At 42.5% G+C, this 14,325-nt stretch overlaps 1 protein-coding gene across 9 annotated transcripts in view; it reads left to right on the top strand.

The window, feature by feature from the left end:
- LOC125005037 (serine/threonine-protein kinase BRSK2-like) overlaps positions 1–14,325 on the top strand; it is a 116,804-nt gene that overhangs the window by 43,064 nt on the left and 59,415 nt on the right. The window lies entirely within an intron of this gene.

The following is a 14,325-nucleotide window of genomic DNA, read 5'->3' as shown; positions in this document are numbered from 1 at the left end:
CCTAGGGTTCCTTTGTTCTCCCTAGGATTAGAGTTCCTTCCTTCTCCCTAGGGTCAGGGTTAGAGTATTAATACCAAGTACACAAACTTCTCTCAGAACGCCAAAACAAGGAGTGATAGACTGTAAGCAGTGTAAGTGCATTGTTCTTATTTTTTAAATTTGTTTTATTGCTAAAAGTTGGACTCTGGAAATTACCATTAATGTGCTTAGTATTTTATTTTGTACTTGTTTCAAATACAAGCAAGAAAAATTAGCTGAACTGAGAATCTGACTTCTTTTCCACCACTTTTATAAAATCTGTTTCATTTGAATGATTTAAAAGGAGTGTGAAGGAGTGTGTTCAGGGTATTCTACCATTTTAGATTCTTCAGAGCAGCCGGTGGTTTTCTTTCATTCCACAGCTCTTCATTAGAGATGTCGAAATGTCGCAGTGACATGATCTGAATCAATCTCTGCGGCTTCCTCCAGCAGCGAATCAGAGTTTGGCTGTGAGATCGTCAGACCTGATTGCCATCAGCCAAACGCTGGATTGGTTGCAGGTTCAAATCAAACACTCTTTGTCAGCTGTTAAGACTCTGAGGCTCTCGCCCTCTTTTCTTTCTCTTTCTTCGTCCATTTTAACTTTCGGTTGATGAAAGTGTTTCACAGTTTTACAGACTAACTCTTCAGAGTGTCTCTGTGAGATGGAAGTCGACTCGTCCTCAGAGTAAAAGCACAAAAGACGAGTAGGTTTTTCTCTAATCAGTTTGGCGGGCGTTGCGTCATCGGATTGGGAGTTTGGTTGTACCTCTTGGCATCAACACCACTTTTCTGTATTGTCAGAAGTGTCTCTCCTCCTCCTCTCCTTTCTTCTCCTTTCATCATAGGGCTGAATGAGGATGTGAAGCCCCCGTTTTCATCGCTTTTTCTTCCTCTTCTTCTTCTCATCCTACTCAGATGTGGATCCGTCCCTTCCTCTCTCTCTCTTTCTCTCCCTCTCTCTTTCTCTCTCTCTCTCCAGTGGGTTAATTACTGTATGCTGCTGCTTCCCCCTCAATCCTGTGAGTTATATAAAACCAAACTCATTAAAGTGAAGCTGTCTGGAAGTTTTGCCTTTCTCTTGTCAGGACCAGACTTCCTTGTGATAGGGCGCTGGCAGCGAGGCAGACTCGTGGCCATTAAACTGGCCTGAGGTCTGTCAGAGACACTTTATGGAGCTGGACGTCGCTGCAGCGTCCTCTGCTAAGGACTCTGAGTGGAGTTCATCAGGACAAACACACAAACCGATCTGCGTCACCAAAGGGAACTTTTATATTTCTGCGTTGTCAGCAATTAGTCAGATTTAATCGATCAGGAAACCTTCAGTTAATTTGCGGTCTCAGGGGCTGTATCCGACTAAAAGGTTGTCAGATAAATGGAAGGGCTCCGGAGACGAATAACAGGAGAGAAATAAAGAGAGGACGCCTCACACAGACTGAGCTCAGCTCGTAAAGTTTCTTCATTTCAAGCTCAAGAATCAGGAAAGAAAAGAAAGAGCAAAACTAGTTTCACTGAAAAGGTTTTAAAATGCTGCTGTTATAGGTTTTTTTTCTGAACAGAAACTTGTACTTCAACAGTTTCAGTACATGTTCTGGTCGTTGTAGTCCTACTTCAGAATGAAGGACTTTTTCCGTTTGAGGACGGTTTTAAATTCTGTTCTGTCAGATTTGTGATGATTAGTTGGTTTTGTTTGGTGCTAAGTAGGGCAATCTTGATTTGCTCTTTATGTGAAAGAAACGATGTTCGTTCACAAAATCCTCTGATGGATTTATTTAATTATGCATCTTCTCGTTAGAAATCCGGAGATTAGTTGACACGTGAAGGACATCCAGAACATGACAGCAGCTCCGGCTCTGAGAGCAGCATCGGGCCCGAAAGATAATTGGATTTAAAACGTCTGATGACAGAGAGGAGCTGGACTAAAGCAAAGACACATGAAAGATGAGAAACTAGAAGGAGAAAATTGTGGAGATCTGACAAATATCTAGAGCTATAAACTGATATATATCTGCAGATGCACTGAACCAAATCAGATCAGGACGTTGTGAATCAGAATCTAATCTTTCAGGAAATCAAGATAAAATCTGATAAAATAATAAAATCAGGACCGTAAACCCTCCAAGTCAGGTGATGGTTCTCTGTGCAGAACAAACCAAACCATTGTGACATTGTGGCTTCTTTAAGTAAAGAATTGATATCTTCTTTCACCAGTCAATGGGACGCTCCGCTCTAAAAGCAGCATCCGTGCGTCATCACTCGTTTCTCTGCTAATGGACGTGGGCTGCTTCACACCGACAGCAGGTGTCTGCACGGCGTCCCACACAAGAGGCTCACCTGCAGCTTAACCCCGGCCTTCCTGGACACCATACCATTTTATGGAAGCGACTGAGTGGGTTTTGATGACAGGTTACATTACAATCACAGGAGGAAGTGAGGGGACTAATAGATAATAAAGCTAGAAGTCGGAGCTGGGGAGTCTGGAGGAAGCTGACATGGAAGACGCTGCACAATATCTGCAAAATAACTCAAGTGGAAAAGCAGAAAATTAAAACAATATCTTCAATTATTTCAACAAAAAAAGGGCACAAAGCTCATAATCTTCTACTAGAAGAGAGGAACAATAGACAGAAGCTGCTCTTTGTTTCACGCTCTGACGTTTGACTGGAGCTCTTTAGCTTTAGCTGATAATGGCTGCATTCCCACAGGCTCTGGATGTCTGCTAATAATAATCAGAATAAATCAGCCTCATGAAGCCACCTCAGTCAGATCAGACTGGATAGATTGGAAGGAGTTCGTAATCAGATTGAGACAGGTAATGTACGCCTTCGCCCCATGTGCGGTAAATATGCAATGATGCGTCATAACATGTAGGCAGCTGTCAGTGAGGTGATTTGTTTTATTCCATACTTAAATTCCAGCTCACGCTTCCAACACTAAACCGGTGTCTGTGTTTCTGTGTGTTTGGGTTGACCTATACTTGCTAATAGCCCTCTCTGCAGGGAGCTAACTCATCCACAGCAGGCTGCTCAAGCCTCCCACACTGCACTCTGTGATTTCCTCAGCCACTACAGCCCCTGCAGTAAAAATTAAAGCCGGTGGTTTGTGGTCGGCCGATAACGGCGCGGAAGCAGCAGCTCCAGAGTCCAGAGCCGACGGAGCTCAACATGTGATGCTGCATCTAGGTCCCGTAATATCTGGTCACTCTCATTTGAGATTACGTTTTAACAAAGAAGTTCTACTGGTGTGGATCATCAAATCTACTGGAAACTGAACAGAAGAAGAATAAAACTCCCAACTTTATTGACAACCCTGAGTTAATAGAGTATTAGAAGATGAACTGAGACGTCTCCACATCTCTAACATTCCTGTCCACATGGATTCCAGCTTGGTTCATCTTTTCGAACACTTGGTTCAACAGCTGGATGTTTTTCTACCTTCATGTCCCTGCTCCTCCTGGAAACTCCTCAAGATTTATCCAAGTACTTGGATTGAAGTTTGTGCTGGAGAGAAGTGGTTTAAGTCCCTACTCTTGGTTCACACCCAAAAACACTCCATTTCCCATAATGCAATGTGATTAAAACTCCCATTACCTCCTCCCTGCCTGGTTAATTCCACGCGTGACCTCAGAGGACACGATGGAACTGTTTTAGGTCAAAGAATAAACTGATCCAGATGTGTGAATTCAGTCGGAGCGATCAGCAAAAAATTAGTCGGTCTAAAGGTGGAGGTTCTGTGCTTTTCTTTGTCGTAGTCTGACAGTAAACAGAATATTTTGGTTGCAGACATTTTAGGATGTCTCGTCGGGATGTGGGGGAGGTTTGAATGGCTCTGGACGTTGTTTATTGTAACATATTGATCTTTACCTGCTGCAGCTCGTGTTCATCGCTGACTTCTTCCTTCATTGCAGCTCGAATGCTGCACAAAACCTTTTACTCACTCCCACTCTCCCTCTCGAGGCTTGACCTGCTTTCATGGCCTTGCTCGCCTCCCTTTCCTCCCCCCACTTTTCTCTCTTTCCGGGAGGAAACGGAGGGGAGAAAAGGAGGAGCTGGTTTTATTAATTACCTCATTAATGGAGAAAGGGGAGCTGCTTTTGTCAGAGGAGGGGGAGAGGGGAAATCATATTCAGTGGGATTCACACCATCGGGGAGCAGAAAGAGGACGAGTGAAATCATGGAGGAGGGGAGGCTAACCTTGACACAGTTATCCCCCCATTTACTGGATGCACAATGTGTGTTTGTGTGGAGCAGAACAACACTTATTCAAATGCAGACACAGACTGAATTTATTGTAGTTAAAGCAGAAACAGCCCGGACCTGATTGGGTGTCACAGCCGAGCGTCTCCATCATCTGTTGTCTGGTAGATTTCTGCACCGTGTGCTAACTGTTGGTGTCTTTCTCTGCTCTCTCCTCATGCTCTCTGCTGATTGGACGACTGCTTCCTGCTCCCAAAATGCTGATTTGAAAACAGGTAAGCACTTCTCGTGTCACCTCTGTGTGTGTGCATGTGTGTGACTTTTACAGGAAAAGCTGCATCAGTAATTAGCAGGGTTTTCTCCTGAAAGCTGAGGCTTTTTATAATGAGATATCCGACTTAAATGACACTTCTTTAACTCTTTAAATTGGACGAGAGCTATAGTATCTTTAAAAAGTCTTCATGAAGTGGTTCTCTGGCTCCATCATATCTTCACCACCATTTTAATTACCACCACAGAAGCACTTTGCTTGTGGTGTTTTCATGGAGAATGAATTACAAATTAATTATTAATGTGGACAAAGAGCACCTGATGGAACACATCAATCAAACCAAAGAAGAATAGTTTGGTTTAAATGTTTGGGCATCATCATGTTTGGAGATGAACCAACACTGCATTCCAGCATCAGAACCTCATCCCTCCATGAAACATGGGGGCGCTAATGTCCTGGTTTGGGCCTGTTCTGCTGCATCTGCTCATCATTGATGGACCAATGAACTGTGAATTCTACCAGTGAACTTAAAAGAAAATGTCAGGACATGATTCCATGAGCTGAATGTGAAGAGAAACTGGGTCACGGAGGAAGACAAGGAGCCCAAGAACACCAGTGGTTCTCCAGAAGAACCAGATGAATGTTTAGGAACAAGTCAAAGTCCTGACCTTCATCCAGTAGAAACGTTGTAGGAAACCACCAACATCTCAGGACTGAAGTGGTTCTGTTCTGAGGAATGGGATCAAACTCCTCCAACTGATCAGATGTTACCACAAACATTTAGTTAGAAGGAGCTCACAACAGACACTGGAAAAAAGACTTCACTGACTTTTACACATCACAGATGTGAACAAATCACTCATTTTCTTTAATAAATAAATGCACAAATATAACATATACTATTCCTGTTTTGTTGGGGTTTGCTGCAGAAAGTTTCTCCCTCAGTTTGACCAGTGGAAAGGACACTGCAGCAACTTTAATGTAAAACAAGGTGACGAGACTGATTTCCACTCCCTCGTGATGACTCTTTTTGCACTTATGCCAAACATAAGTGATTGCTGTAATAGTGGAGGGACAGTCAGCATTTGGCTGGAGCAACCTAATATCACTAAGAGACTGTCAGGGGTCAGCTGTCTCTTATATATCCTGCTCTACTAATAGACGAGATTGTCGCAGACATTTTTAAGTTTGGGATGGACCCAAAAAACACGAGGGAAGGTCCGATCGCTTGATTTATACTTATCACATGTAGCAGAACCAGAGAGAAAGATCCTGTTCATTTCATTCTTAGTGCAAACGATGGGTCAATTTAAATTGAGTGAGTTGGAGTCTGACATGAATAGAGAATGGTTTGATCTCCTGCTCTGCATCTTTGTTCCAACAACATAATCATACTACGCCAGGTTGGGTCTGTTTAAGGTCCAGAGAAGACTTTTGTCTTAAAAACTGACTAAACTAAAGGGATGAAAGTTTAATTAGCAAAATCAGAATCGTGATCCACATTTCAACATTTTTGACATTTGGCATTTTTTTATTTTGGGGGCTTGACTCTTCTTTCTTCTTTTTTTTAAAACTACACACGGATCTTTCTGCAAATATCCACTAAAGTAACCATGAAGATGTATTTCACAAACCACAGCCATCCAGCCAAAGCTTGATCTGTTCAAATTCAATATTTCTTTACTGATCTGGAACCACAAACTGGACAGCTGAGCAGCGTGCCGTGCGTAATTCATGCTATGAAATCGATGTTCAGGCCCGTTGCTGTATATACGATCTCATTAGCCTCAGCCGACAGCCCACGACAGTGAGGCCGTCTCTCTCTGTTTCTCCGAGGCCTCGGAGCTCGGACGGCCGCTCGCCTCTCAGCCTCGCCGGCAAACCAGAAGCAGCGTTTAATCAATGTTACAGAGCAGCGGGAGCCCCCGATTCAGATGATTGGTCGGAACAAAGGTGGATCATATCAAATGGCTGACAGCTAGGTGGACAATTATAGAGCTGATGTGAGGAGAAATCGATACCTTCTATGTTGATATGAAGGCAGGAGAATGGAGATGTATTGACTGGTGTGCATTCAGGTGTGATCTTTGAAGGGACAAGAAATTCCTGCAAAATAAATATCTGAACAGGCCAAAACGCTCGGTTCTGATTCAACTCGGCCCCGTTGGGCAGATACAGACGACTCAAGAAATCAGGTGCAGATGAGCTCCTCAGATACAGGATGACGTTCTTCTCTTTGCTCTTTGTTTCCTTTCATGGTCAGTTTACATTTAAAACACTTCTCTGTGGCTTCTTTTACATGGACAATATGTCCACGACCTGATCTGTCACAGGAATTCTTTAAACCAGCACGAAATAAAATGATCAGATCAGATATACACCAGTCAGCCACAACATTATGACCACGGACAGGAGAAGTAAATAATATTAACCATATTGTGATAATTTAATGTTCTGCTGGGAAACGTCTGGACCTGGAATTCATTCATGTGGATGTTACTTAGACATGTAGCCCCCACCTAGACCAGACCAGACAATGGTTTGTTGTCTGGCTCATGGTCACATGATTGCTGCTGTGGAGTTTCAAATCTGCAGGAAATACAACAGAAGAAGAAGTTCTTGTCACACTGAATTCATTCAGTAGAAGATGGAGCCATATTTTCTGCATTGCTCAGAAAGAACTGATTCATTGTTTACATGGTTATGTGGAGGTAACTCACCAGTTCTGAGCTTTTTCTGAGTATTAGTGCAACACAGAAACAGAAGAGTCCCTGATTTAGATTCTGGAGGTCTATATCGTTGCCATCAGTCAGAGAAGAGAACATCTGGACGCACTATGTTCCGCTCTCATTGATATCTTCTGTTATGTGAGTTTCTGTGTGTTTATTCAGAATATTTTATTGTAATATGTCCCACAGCTATTGTGCTTTTTCATTCTGTGTGGTCGTCTGTTCCTCTCTGGATTTGAGACGTTGTAGAGGAAGTTGGAGTCGATGCAGACGGTAACAGATGCGTGATTCAGTAGCATTTAAAGCGCTGAAGTCTCCAGTGTGTTTCATCTGGTGTCACCTGGTCGAGAGTCTTCATATCTTAATGGCAGAATAGTTTATTTCTCAATGCTTTTTAAAATGGCTGCCTCACAGATCATAGTCTTTTAGTTGAGCTTTGATTCAGATTACATTTTATTACAACTCTGGTCAGGAATGATTGTTAATAGTGACTCTGTTGGTGGGAGATAAATTGAGGAAGTGTTAAAGAAGGTGTTCGATAGAGGCTCAATCAAAGATGCTTTATGTTGCAACTGTGAATAAAATATCACCTCATAGGAGTTGGATTTCCTCACGCCACAGAGCCAGTTTCTTCTGGAAAGGTCCGTGATGGCAGCGAGCCACCCTGCTGCCTGCTTAAAAAGCGTTGCAACCTCTGAATGCAGAGGAGTCAGTCAAGGTGGTTCAGGAACATGATCATGACTCCCCCCTTGGTGCTTCACTTGGAGGTTCACTGGGCTCCAGAGACTGGAACGAAACCCTGAGTTCAGCCCAGGGCCCTGGGAAGAGATGGTATCTACCCACTGGTCTAGGAGCAGCTTAGGGGCTTCTCTTGTTACTGAAAGATGGATGGACAGGTACGAGAGGTGATGTCCATCGTTGTTTTATGTCCCTGAGCTCCTGATTTAATCAGAGACGTACATTTTCTGACAGAAACAAGAAGTTTAATGTCCATCCTGAACTTTGACCATCTTGGGACATTTCAAGGTTCTACTAGGAAACTTTTTTTTTTTGGCATTCATTCATGTGGATGTTACTCAGACATGTAGCACCCATCTTGACACGACTGCCTAAAGTGGTTCAGAGGACTGAAGTGGTTCAGAGGACCGGCCTGTTGACTCTTGACTTTACTTCTCACCATAGCAGCTGTGTGGGTGGCCGGCTGTGGCCTGAAGGCACAGGAGCCGCGAGCATCGAACCATTGAAAAGATTCTTCTGAGAAAAAAACACTAAACAAGCAAAGAAAAGATCTCCCAGCATTCACTGACTCACAAACTGGTGAAGCTTTGACTCTGCTCAATCTACTCTGAGTACTGAGTTTTATTTCTCCTACAGCAGCTTGGATTTTTGCTCTCGATGCTTTTCTTGCTCTGATGTCTGGATTAAAACCTTGACAATAGTTCTTCTGCCCGATCAGTCTGATTGGAGCATCTAACAGTTTAACTGTTTCCACGGACGCTAAATAAAGTGATCGGATATTTGCATTTACATCAAGACATAAATCCCTCTAAAGCTATGTTGAGGAAGTGGTTCTACTGCTGTGAAGCAAATATTTGACATTTATTACAATTTCTCCTTGGGAATTGATTCACTGATGATCTATCCTCAACATTCTTTAATCATGATCCCACTTATTAATCTGCTAAATGTTTCAGCTCAGTTTAAAAGTAAGAAAAATACAAATGCAATAAATTTAGGTCGAGTGTCAACACGTTTATTTGCTAATGAATGGTGGGAGATCTCACATGTGACAATAAGACATTTTACCATTTTAATTTCATCTCTGAGTGATAAATACTTGCGGATCTGATCTGTTAACACTGATCATGGTCCTCTGTGTTCGTTGTGACAGGAATAGCTCCGATCTGTTCAATGTTTTCTGTCTTTATTTATTGGGTCCTAGTTGGTGTTATTTCTGCATCCACACACTCGAGGAAGAGTCGTCAGCTCTCCTGCTCTGACAGAAAACACTTCCACACACTGACAGTCTGTGTTTTGGGGATTTTCTTGACACATTTCTTGCATCTCTCCAGACACTTGTCACTTCACAGCAGAAAGTTTCTGCCCTTTTTTGGGGGGGTCGCTTTCCTGGAAACTTCCAGCTTGATATTTCCCTCTGCATCGTTGTGTGTGAAAGTAAACAGTGCAAATATGTCATTTCTACGGGAAGCTGGAGGACAGAGAAGTAAAGTAGCTCCAAAATAACGTCACTTATTTTAACTCCTCATGGGCCCAACCAGATCCACCACGTGGAGCCGAAATGGATCCACGAAGAACAAAACGATCAGCAGACACTGGACGTCACATCCTGCCGAGCTGGATGTGTAAACCCAACGAGCCTGTCAGCCGAGCAGAGCCTGCCACCGAATCTGCCTTCAGAGAGACGAGTCTCTGACTGGATTCGGCTGCTTAACTTTTAAAGTCTATTTCTGTGTGAAGCATCTACCTTCACAAGTCTGCGTGGGTTTCCTGCGGCTGCTCCACTTTCCTCCCGCCTTCACAGACATGTAGATTAGCTGAAACAGAAACTCTAAATTAAGCTTGACTTTCCATTTTTGCATATTTGATCCGTGTAACAAAGAAACAGATTCATTCTTTTCCACCGCAAGAATTTAACCTGTAACCTTTTACATAAAATACTTGTAAATGCACATGTATCATTCATCTGTTAAAGGCTGCTGACACCAAACAAGCATTTAGTCTTAGACGTCTGTATGTGCAGACATAAACTGCTGGAAAGCAGAGCTGCCATGCTATGCTAGCCATTAGCACCTGCTCCAGAGAGTCTTTGTTGAGTTCTCGTCAATAGATGAGGAAACAAAAGCTCCCAAGCACTGGCCACCAAGCAACGATCAGATTAATCTCACTGGAATAGTCTAATTGTTGTTGTCTGAAAGCATTAAAATACCAGGACCTGCCTGTTGAGATGCTGGCAGATAAAATCTGCACCGCCGTGTTAAGGCAGAAAAAAAGGCAAAAAAAAAAAAAAAATCACTTCCCACACTTCTGACAAATCAGCTATGAGCTCCTTCTGGTCTCATTTCCAGCACGGTTAATAACAACACTCTTCAAATCGTGCCATTGATTTTGTTGATGCATCACTGCACTCCTATTATTTAGGCATTTATGGTTCGATTCAGAAATATGAGTCCCTTGTTGATCTGGAAGTTTTTTCTTCTTGGCGTAATCCAAAGATGAAGACATCTGTCTTTGCTACAACTCGAGTTTCATAAAACTAACACAGGATCTCGGGTGACGCAGGGTGAGGTGGTTAGCGCTTTGGGTTTGAGTCCATTGGCCGACTCGGACGGATGCTCGTTAGGTTCATCGCTGATTCTAAATTGACTCTAGGTGTGAGTGTTTGTCTATGTCTCTGTGTTAACCCTGTGATAGGCTGGACCCTTGTCCAGTGTGGACCCGCCTCTCACCCAATCACAGCTGAGATCCAGCCCCTGTGACCCTCCAGAGAACAAGCAGTTACAGAAAATGAACCGGATCTCTGTTAGCGTCTCGTAGAAATTACCAACAGTTCTCTAAGTGTTTATTCTCTGAGCCATTTCAGCATTAATTTCATCCAGTGTTTATTTTGCCCTTAATGGTGCCATCCAGCTGCCTCTGCTAATTCATTCAGTCTGCTCAGGGAACTATTGGTCAGTGCTGCAACATAATTATCAGCTGGTGTGTTGGATCCAATTACACTACAAGAGAACCAAACAAGAAAGTCAAATGAGGTCAAGGCAAACCTCTTAAAGATGTTTAGTTGACCTATTTATACACAGAAATCATTCAACAGAGACAGAAGTGAGGCTCCTGAGGACTGTTTACAGCCATAGATTGTTTGAAATTAAACTTTCCACTGGTGAAAACCTCTAAATGCTGCAGTACCCATGAGCCTCTTTGGGTGTTGCTATGGAGACGACTCCATCCCAATCGATGAAGCTGTTTATTATTCAGAATATCTCAATAAATCAGAAACAAAGAAAGCACCAGGGCAGCTTAATTTATTTTGAAACAGCAAAGCCTTATGGGATTTGTAGTTGTCTACACATATGTTCATGTTCAAATTACTTTCATTAAATATTTTCTGAGTTATTCGGACATTCATCCTCAAAGTCCAGAGAAGAGACATGCGAGGTCTGAAGGAGTTTAGAGGCAGAGGCTCCAGAGTCCTGGAGATTATTGATCCGGTGAAACTGGGCTGTTGCATCAGTTGTGGCTTTCACCACCTGCACATTGATGTTTCATTCTTGTCGTATTTTTGCAGCTGCTGTGAGTTCACCTGTCAGTCAAACAGGGCGGCCATTGTTGTTTTGCAGGTCAACGAATGTCTGTCAGAACATTTGAAGGCGTTCATAGAAACACATTTAAATATCCTGACGTTAGTTGTTAATGCTCCACTGATCACGTCCCTCCACTTAATTATATTTGCTTTAATGTAATCAGTGGAAAAGTGCTCTTATTCCTGTTTTATTTTTGTCACAATTTGAAGGCAATGCTCACAATTTATGTGCCAGTTACTTGTCATCATTACTACTGCAATAAATAGACATGCTGCCTCTGTATAAGTCTTCAGTTTATCAGCAAATGTTAGAGCTTTCATGGACCTATCTGTGCTGAATTATATAGTAATGAGACGGAGAGTAGCAAAGTGGATGTTTCTTGATGTGAAAATGTCACATTATTACTGTAGGGCCCAGTTTGGAGCCTGGTAATGATTGTAATAACTGAGAAGCACAATGAAAAATGTCACGCATAAAGTGCTTTTATGGTTTTCAGACCAAAATATATGTCTGTCTTCTGAGACGGATGTAGGTGTCAGAGGAGTAATTATGAGGGAAAGAACAACTGCGCAGAAGATTATGAGCACACAGTGTTTTTTTTAGTGGAGATAAGTCTTTCCCATAGCTCTCACTGGGCCCATGTAGCTGAAACATACACTTTAAATAGCTTTTCTTACATGGGTTTGCGGGAATAGGGCAGCATTATAATGTGTAAATGAGGAACCTTGGTTTCTCCTGGAGATTTATCCACTGTGCGTACAGGTAACCAGCCGCTTTGTGCAGGTGCACACGTCCAACGACAAATTTGAATTCCAGCCAAATGGAAACAAAGAGGCAGACAACGATTCTAGAGCATGCACGCACAAATAAGGAGATTTATTTTTAAGTCTGACAGGTTCCTCTCAGTAATTATGTTAATTAACTGCATGCGATGAGAGAACAAACCCTGCAGCATGTCACTGCGCACTCCTCTACTCCTATGACATTTCCTGTTTCTGCACGAACGAGGAAAACACATTAACTGAAACGTCTCAGTTAAAGGAAATGCTGTGAATGCACCAATCCTATAAAAAAAGAGAGAGAAATTACTGAGTAACGGTAGCTTTTCAGGACACCAAAAACACAAGTGCATCTGCAAAAGAATGATGATGAAGATGAAGACCGAAATCCAAAAGAAATGTTGTAGCATCAGTTCATGAGAAGAAACCACCAACATCTCAGAACTGAACTGGTTCTGTTCTGAGATGTTGGGATCAGATTCCTCCAACTGATCAACTGTTACCACAGACATTTAGTTACAAGGCGCCCACAGCAGATACTGGAAACAAGGCTGTACAAATAATTTTCATGGATGAATAAATGCACAAGCATAAACCTACATTTTTGATTTGTTTGATTTGTCTACATTCAGGAGAAAATCCACTGATGTTTTTAATCGCATTTAAAAGTGAAATGTAGAAATTTGTCAATGTGTAAAACATCGACAAATTGTTTCACTGTAGCTGAAACTATTCAAACTGTCTCTTGTTATTTAGTCTGTATGCAGCTCTGTGAGTAAACTCCTCTCACATGCAGCACAAAGACGACTTTCACATGACGTAGAGAGAAACCGCTGATTCTCTGAAAGTTGAGCTTATTGTTGTATTTATTGTTCATGCTCAGAATATCACTCATTTAATTCTCAATCTCAGAATCATCGTCTATGCTCTACCTTTTGTTTCATGTTCATGGTTGAATGTGGCCGTATAAAGCAGCTTTTTTAAGGCTTTAGTAGTTGAAGCAATTCTCCAGCTTCTCTGACAACACGATCAATAACACGTGGCCAATGTCGCCCCGGATGTTATTTCATTTGTAACAGCTGACATAAAAGAGCCCCCAGACTGTCATATTGATCCAAACGCCCCCCCGCTGCTCACGCCTCCTATGTTTGTGTTCTGGTGAGCCCCCGCAGGGAAATCACCTTTAAAATAGTGGAACACTCATCTCCTGTGAAATATATGTGCAGCGTGAGGTAATGAGGAGGTGCATATGCGCCGTGGCATTTCCACCGCTGTCTGCAGACCTTCAGTACAAAGTGAAATACGCTCCCCAGTGTCACGGCTTTGATAGAGATGAATGGAGCCGTCGTGGCTGTAATAAGATAAAGATATTGCGTGTTGACATTTCTGTTACGATGCGAGAGTCACATCATGCTTGTGCTCGGAAGTACACAATGAAGCAGAGACTCGGGAGTTACATTTTTATCCGTCCATCAACGCGGCTTAGAGTTGACAGTGATGGATGGTGAAACCAGTCGTATACAGTATAGTTTATTCTGCTTCCTCTAACGTCTTCAGGACTAATGTAAAGTCATGTCTAAAAGATATATTTATCACGTCTTCATATATGTGCAGACTTAGACTTCAGTATCATACCGGAAACAGGGCCAGTGTTAATGTCCTGGTTTGGGCCTGTTCTGCTGCATCTGTTCATCATTGATGGACCAATGAACTGTGAATTCTACCAGTGAACTCTGAAAGAAAATGTCAGGACATGAGTCCATGAGCTGAATGTGAAGAGGAACTGGGTCATGGAGGAAGATAATGAGCCCAAGAACACAAAAGAGGAAGTCAAAGTCCTGACCTTAATCCAGTAGAAATGTTGTGGAAGGACCTGAAGCATCAGTTCATGTGAGGAAACCACCGACGTCTCATAACTGAAGTGGTTCTGTTGTGGTCACACCAAGGTAACTCCGCGTATGTTGTATCTTCAGGAGTGTACATGAGAACAGAGCGACTCCTTTCAAACATCCA

This window comes from Mugil cephalus, chromosome 3, assembly GCF_022458985.1.
Source record: "Mugil cephalus isolate CIBA_MC_2020 chromosome 3, CIBA_Mcephalus_1.1, whole genome shotgun sequence".
In the NCBI taxonomy this organism is placed as follows: domain Eukaryota; kingdom Metazoa; phylum Chordata; class Actinopteri; order Mugiliformes; family Mugilidae; genus Mugil; species Mugil cephalus.
The sequence above is the reverse complement of the archived record's forward strand: the minus strand, read 5'-3'. Positions and strand labels throughout refer to the sequence as shown.